The sequence below is a fragment of the Melanerpes formicivorus genome, unplaced genomic scaffold (genome assembly GCF_026170545.1).
Source record: "Melanerpes formicivorus ecotype bairdi unplaced genomic scaffold, bMelFor1.0.p_v2 SCAF_309, whole genome shotgun sequence".
Lineage (NCBI taxonomy): Eukaryota > Metazoa > Chordata > Aves > Piciformes > Picidae > Melanerpes > Melanerpes formicivorus.
In genome coordinates this window covers 70,620-78,643 of record NW_027142661.1, presented here as the reverse complement: position 1 = coordinate 78,643, position 8,024 = coordinate 70,620, and the positions used below count along the sequence as shown (strand labels likewise).

The 8,024-nt window shown below is 45.9% G+C and overlaps 1 pseudogene; it reads right to left on the bottom strand.

Moving 5' to 3' along the window:
- Nucleotides 1-8,024, bottom strand: LOC137459017 (olfactory receptor 5AP2-like; annotated as a pseudogene).

Below are 8,024 nucleotides of genomic sequence, written 5' to 3'. Positions count from 1 at the left end.
TTATGATACTATGATTAATATTGACCAGTAAAAAAGAATCACCAGAGTAAGGTGTGAGGAGCAAGTAGAAAAGGCCCTTTTCCTTCCAGTGGCAGAAGAAACCATCATGACTGTGATGGTGACGCAGAGATGTGATGAGAAGGTCAGCAGAAAGCGAGGTAGCGAGCACTCGCCTGCCGCAGCAGAGATGAGAGCTGCTGCCACGCTTCAGGGCAGCTCCAGGATGAGCAAGGAGGCACAGAAGAAGTGTTCTGTTTCATTAGGCCCAAATAGATCTGCCAGTACAGAATTCGCTAGAAAGCCACTGTGGCAGGATGCAGCAGGCAGCTGGAGGCAGAGCTTGCCCTCATCTGGGATGGGCAGGGCAGGGCAGGGCTTGCACACCGCTGGGTACCGGTCATAGGACATCACCGCCGGGAGGTAGCACTCTGCAGCTGCCAGGGAGCCAAAGAAATAGTATTATGTGAGGCATATCCAGGCTGAGATACTTCTGTTTCCACTCAGATAGCTAAGCAACTTCCTTGGCAAGACATCTGAGCTGTAGCAGATTTCCAAGCAGGACAGATTGCTCAGGAAGAAGTACATGGGGGTCTGGGGTGCTGATGTGAGATGCTGTCAGCTCAGTGGTGATGATGTTTCCAATTATGGTTGTGCTATAGGTGGACAGAAACAACAGGAAGAGAATCCAGCTCAGGGCCATTCCTGAACCATTCCATTCTGAAGGGGGCCTTCTGAAGGGGGCCTACAAGAAGGCTGGGGAGGGACTGCTCAGGATCTCAGGTAGCGATAGGACTAGGGGGAATTGAATGAAGCTGGAGGTGGGGAGATTCAGGCTGGAGGTGGGGAGGAAGTTCTTCACCATGAGAGTGGTTGTGGCCGGTTGACGTTGCCCCCTTAAGAAAGAGAATATGGTGGACGGAAGTTGGTAAATGGAAGGAATAGTCTAAACTAATTTCATTGGTGAAGTGGGAGGAAGCACTTTTCGGAACTGGGAGTGAACTGGACATTTCCACGACTTTTCTATCAGTCTTGCTTCCGTCTTTGCTTCGTGCAGCAGCTTTGCCTGTGCTGGGCTTTCTGCCAAGGCCTCGGCCTTGAAAACCAGATAACAGGCCTGTATACTAACTCCCTTCCAATTAACACGAACTGCTTCTAACTTTTTTTTCCTCTCTTCTCTTTCTCTTTCTATCCCATTCTGGGGAAAGGGGGGGAAGAGAGGGGAGAGCGGAGGTGGGGGACCCCTCTCTGCCGAGGGGGGCACTCTCATTTCTGTGTTACTCTGTTGTATATCTTTGTATATATTGTAGATATTGTAAATTTGTAAATAATCCCCTGCAAACCCTACATCGCTTTGTAAATATAGCTCCACTGCTTTGCTAATTCAGCTTGCGAGTTTTTTTTTCCTTTCCCTTCAATTTTTTTTCCCTTTTACTTTACAAAGGGGGAAGGGAGGAGGCTTCTCAGCCTTATCCTTCCAAACCCACCACATTTTTTTATTGGCGCCCAACGTGGGGCAGATAATTAGTTCAATTTATTATTTGATTGATTTAGTGTTTTTCTAGCTGAATTAGCAAACATGAAGCTATTGTGGTTTGTGGAGCAATTATTCTTTTCAATTTTTGGGGCTCTGGTTTACAGATATTGTTTGGGTTTGATTTTGGATTACCTGGGTAAATATTTGGTGCGGACAATTTATATGTGGGTTATGTATAAAGTTAAATTATGGTATGGAAAATGTATTAATATTTTATGGCCAGTGAGATACAGGAATGTTACCTCCACCACTCTCCCAATTGAGATAAAGAGTTTTAAGATTCCGCCTGAGGAGACAGTAACTTTAGGTGATGCCTGGGATCCAAAAGTGATTTATTTGATGTGTATAAATCTGTTGCTGGTGATGGTAATTGCATATTTACTGTTCTCTCTGCGGCGAGAGAGAAAGGTGTCCAGAGCTTGTTTTGTTATTAAAACTAGATCAAAAAGAAAACGCCGTGGCTCTCGATCAGTCCCAGAGTCATCTAGTGACGAGGACTGTGGAGAACCCGTGTCAGTTAAAAAGAAGGCTAAAAAATTAATTGGTAAGGCAGTTCTAAATGACTTTGCTGATTCTAGCAAGCAGCCAAGGGCATCGGCTGGTATCAACATGGCGCCTACTCCTTCTCCCACTCCTTCTCCTTCTTCTTCTTCTCCGTCGGCCATTAACGGAGCAACATCACTTCCACCCACTCCCTCGGTGGGACCGGAAGTCACTGCCCCAGCAGCTGATTTATCTCAGGACCTGTCAGCTTCCATTAAGGTGGCTGTAAATTCGAACACAGCTCCAGTTAAGGTGGCTCCTTTAAAGACTAGAGCTGGAAAGGGCAAAGATGGAGAAGAAGAGGAGGAGACTGATCCTGGTGAGGGGCCCTCTGCTCTAAAAGATCCTGCTCAGGAGGAAGAGAAGGTTTGTTTTAAAGATCTAGCTAACCTAGTGAGATCAAAGCAGGATAGAGATGAAGCTAGGAAAGCAGCTGGCAAAGGTGGTTCTCAGCTTAAAGAGATCCTTAGGAGAATGACAGCAGGATTATACGGGCAAAGAATTCAGGGAGATGAAGATGAAGATGATATTACAGACTGTTCGTCACCACGGGAAGAATTGCGAAATGTCCGTAAAGATTTCACCAGGGCAGATAAGGAGCCAGTTCTAGCTTGGCTTAGTAGGTGTTATGATACAGGTGCTTCAGCTCTAACAGTTGGAGACAAGTCAGCAGCTCAGTTAGGAACTCTCTCAAGGGACAATGGAATAGATAGACATCTAGGCGAAGCTCTCGGTAAGGTTAATCTGTGGATACGCCTTTTAATAGCGGTTGCCCTGAGGTACCCTTCCCGAGATGATCTTCCATGGAATCCTAAACCCTGGACTACCATAGATGAGGGAATTAAGCGCTTGAGAGAATTTGCTGTTAGAGAGCTACTCTATGGTGAACATGAAACTCTGAATCCTGATGACGTTCCTGTGGGTATTGGTCTTGCTAAAAAGATTATCAAGCTTGCTCCTTCTAATTATGCAAACATTCTGGCAAGCAGAATTGTGTCAAGAAGTTATGGTGGAGCTTCTCCTACGGTTGGCCAATTCAGTGATCAAATGAGACAATTGGAGGATAGCATGACACGTGGTTCTTTGGTTTCGGCCATTAAAACGATGTCTGGTGATATACAGAATTGCATAAGAGAGTTAAAAGATGAATTTAGAAACTCCATATCCCAATTGGCACAAAGGGATAATTTCAATTCTTCCTCCAGGTGGGTACAAGTCTCATCTGTGAGGAATACACGTCCTCCAAGGAGGTCATTCCAAAACAGGACATTCCAAAACAGGTCATTCCAAAACAGACCACCAAGGCAATCACGTAGAACTATTTGGATAACTCTGCGTGATCAGTTTGGTGAGAATATGAACCGCTGGGATGGCCAACCAACTTCTAATCTTTTCAGGAGACTGAGGGAATTGCAAAGTGGCAGAACCCGTGGTAGCAATACCAGAAGGGTAGCTGTTACTTCCACAGTTCCCCAGAACAACTCTTATGGCTCCAACAGTGGCTCCAGTTATAACACGCAAAGTTATAACCCTGCACAATATGTGCAATGCACATGTGCGCATGTTCCCCATAAGTAGTGGTGCCCTGCCTCCCGCCAGGGGGAGGAGAGGGATAACTGAGATAACAGAATCTATTGGGATGTGTACATCCAGTGGCCTGGCACTTCACAATTTCGGAAGTACAGGGCCTTGGTTGACACAGGAGCTCAGTGCACCATAATACCATCAAATTATCAGGGATCAGAGTCTATAACTATTCTGGGAGTCACTGGTGGATCTCAAGAGTTAAGTAAGGTAGAGGTTAATATAAGTCTAACTGGTAAACAATGGAGGAAGCATACAGTTGTGACCGGACCTGATGCACCTTGTATTTTGGGAATTGATTTTCTGAGAGAAGGGCGTTTCAAAGACCCTAGAGGTTACAAATGGGCTTTTGGAGTAGCTTCTATAGAAATTGATGGACAAAAATTGAAGCTGTCAGCCAGACCTGAACTTTCTGATGAATCTGCAGTTGTGGGACAACATAAGATACAGGACATTAAATTGCCGGTTGCTTCTCAGACTGTGCATCACAGACAATACAGAACCAACCGTGACTCTTTGTTGCCCATTCAGAATCTGATTCGTCAGTTGGAAAGTCAGAAAGTCATCAGCAAAACTCATTCACCTTTCAACAGTCCAGTGTGGCCTGTGCGGAAGCAGAATGGAGACTGGCGTCTGACAGTAGACTACCGAGCCCTAAATGAAGTGACACCACCTATGAGTGCAGCAGTACCAGACATGATGGAGCTACAGTATGAGCTGGAATCCAAAGAGGCCAAATGGTATGCTACCATAGACATTGCTAATGCATTTTTCTCTATTCCCATAGCAGAGGAATGCAGGCCTCAGTTTGCTTTCACCTGGAGAGGAATCCAGTACACTTTCAACAGATTGCCAATGGGCTGGACCCACAGCTCAAGCATCTGTCATGCAGTGATCCACGATGCTCTGGAGAAAGGCGGTGCTCCAGAACACATCCAGTTCATCGATGACATCATCGTCTGGGGTAAAACTGCTGAGGAAGTCTTCGAGAAAGGTAACAAAATCATTGACATTCTTCTGAATGCAGGTTTTGCCATCAAGCGAGACAAGGTGAAAGGACCTACCACAGAGATTCAATTTCTGGGAGTGCGATGGCAGGATGGACGCCGACACATTCCAGTGGATGTGGTAAATAGAGTCTCTACCATGGCAAGTCCCACAAACAAGCAAGAGACCCTACGTTTCTTGGGGATAGTGGGATTTTGGAGACTGCACATTCCTGGATACAGTCAGATTGTGAAACCTCTGTATGATGTGACTCGAAAGAGAAACCATTTCCACTGGGGACCTGAACAACAAGCAGCCTTTGACCAGATAAAGCAAGAGATAGTTCAAGCAATGGGTCTGGGACCTGTCCGAGATGGTCCAGACATTAAGAACATTTTGTACACGGCTGCAAGTGACAATGGTCCAACCTGGTGCTTGTGGAAAAAAGCTCCAGGTGAGACACGTGGACGACCTCTTGGTTTCTGGAGTCGAGGTTACAGAGGTTCAGAGGCTAATTATACTCCAACAGAGAAAGAAATCTTAGCTGCCTATGAAGGAGTGAAAGCATCTTCTGAAGTAATTGGAACTGAATCACAACTTCTCTTAGCTCCCAGATTACCAGTTTTGAATTGGATGTTCAAAGGCAAGGGATCCACACCACATCATGCCACAGACTCAACCTGGTCTAAGTGGATGGCTCTGATAACACAGAGAGCTCGAATGGGAAATCTTGAAAGACCTGGTCTAGTGGAGGTGATCTCAAGTTGGCCTGAAGGCATCAACTGTGCTAAACCTCCAGAGGAGAAAGTGACTCGTGCTGAGGAAGCTCCTCCTTACAATGACCTTTCTGATGATGAAAAGAAATATGCTTTGTTCACAGACGGTTCCTGTCGTCTTGTTGGAAACAAGCGAAGGTGGAAGTCTGCAGTGTGGAGTCCAACACGCCGAGTTGCAGAAGCAAAAGATGGAGAAGGAGAATCCAGTCAGTTCGCAGAGGTAAAAGCTGTCCAGCTAGCTCTCGACGTAGCTGAACGTGAGAGATGGCCAAAGCTTTATCTCTACACCGACTCATGGATGGTAGCCAATGCTCTGTGGGGTTGGCTAAAGAACTGGAAGAAGAGTGGGTGGCAGAGAAAAGGAAAACCCATTTGGGCAGCCAACCTGTGGCAGGACATTGCTGATCGAATCGAGAGAATTCCAGTGAAAGTGAGACACATCGATGCTCACATTCCTAAGAGCAAAGCTACTGAGGAACAGCAACACAACCATCAGGCAGATCTAGCTGCAAGAGTTTCTCAAGTAGACATGGACTCTAATCTTGATCTCGACTGGAAACACCGAGGTGAGATATTCTTAGCTCGGTGGGCTCACGATTCGTCAGGACATCAAGGCAGAGATGCAACATACCAATGGGCTCGTGACAGATCCATAGACATTTCCATGGATGCTATCACGCAAGTCATCCATGACTGTGACATTTGTGCTGCTATTAAGCAGGCAAAACGACTTAAGCCCTTGTGGTATGGTGACAGATGGTCTAAGTACAAGTATGGTGAAGCTTGGCAGATTGACTACATCACTCTACCACGTTCTCGTTCTGGTAAGCAATACGTGCTTACTATGGTAGAGGCAAACACTGGATGGTTGGAAACTTATCCAGTTCCACATGCAACTGCACGCAACACCATTCTCGGTCTGGAGAGACAAATCCTGTGGAGACACGGAACTCCAGAGAGGATTGAGTCAGACAACGGAACTCATTTCAAGAACAACCTTGTAAAGAACTGGGCAAAAGAGCACGGTATTGAGTGGATATTCCACATTCCCTACTATGCACCAGCTTCAGGGAAGATTGAACGCTACAACGGTTTGTTGAAGACCACTCTCAAAGCCATGGGAGGTGGATCTTTGAAAAACTGGGAAAAACATTTAGCACAAGCAACCTGGCTGGTAAATAGTAGAGGTTCAGTGAACCGAGCTGGACCTGCACATTCAGATTTGCTACGGAAAGTAGAAGGTGATAGAGTTCCTGTTGTTAGAGAAAAGAATCTGTTAGGTAAAACTGTTTGGGTATTTTCACCCTCAGGAGAGGCTAAACCTGTCCGAGGGGTGGTTTCAGCTGAAGGTCCGGGTCACACTTATTGGGTAATGCAAGAGAATGGTGAAATTCAGTGTATTCCACAAAGAAATTTAACTTTAGCTGAAAGAGGTTAATTTCAAACTGTTGTATAGCTACATCGCGTCCAAAGGAAGAATCAACGAGGAATCTACGGTGCACGAACCCTGAGATCCCTGAGAGCCCTGAGTCAACTAAGAGACCCTGAGAATCCCTGTTTCCCTTTTCTTTGCTTCGTCGGCGAAGAAATGAACTGTTTTCCATTTTTCTCATTTTCTGATTTTCTTGGACTTTTGAATCATCTACATCTGAGCATAGCCGGAATGGACTATGAACTTTACTCACGAACTGTAAACATCGTTTTGGATTAGATGGACAGTATGAACAGCCAATGAAATTGTTTAGAAGGGGTGGACTGTGGCCGGTTGACGTTGCCCCCTTAAGAAAGAGAATATGGTGGACGGAAGTTGGTAAACGGAAGGAATAGTCTAAACTAATTTCATTGGTGAAGTGGGAGGAAGCACTTTTCGGAACTGGGAGTGAACTGGACATTTCCACGACTTTTCTATCAGTCTTGCTTCCGTCTTTGCTTCGTGCAGCAGCTTTGCCTGTGCTGGGCTTTCTGCCAAGGCCTCGGCCTTGAAAACCAGATAACAGGCCTGTATACTAACTCCCTTCCAATTAACACGAACTGCTTCTAACTTTTTTTTCCTCTCTTCTCTTTCTCTTTCTATCCCATTCTGGGGAAAGGGGGGGAAGAGAGGGGAGAGCGGAGGTGGGGGACCCCTCTCTGCCGAGGGGGGCACTCTCATTTCTGTGTTACTCTGTTGTATATCTTTGTATATATTGTAGATATTGTAAATTTGTAAATAATCCCCTGCAAACCCTACATCGCTTTGTAAATATAGCTCCACTGCTTTGCTAATTCAGCTTGCGAGTTTTTTTTTCCTTTCCCTTCAATTTTTTTTCCCTTTTACTTTACAAAGGGGGAAGGGAGGAGGCTTCTCAGCCTTATCCTTCCAAACCCACCACAGTGGTGAAGCCCTGGAATGGGTTGTCCAGGGAGGTGGTTGAGGCCCCATCCCTGGAGGTGTTTAAGCCCAGGCTGGATGAGGCTCTGGCCAGGCTGATCTAGTGGCAAGGGGGTTGGAACTAGATGATCCTTGTGCTCCCTTCCAACCCTGACTGATGCTATGATACTAACCCCAGGAAGATGAACTCTGTAACAGCTGTTTTGGTTTTCCACTCTTGCTTGGTCAT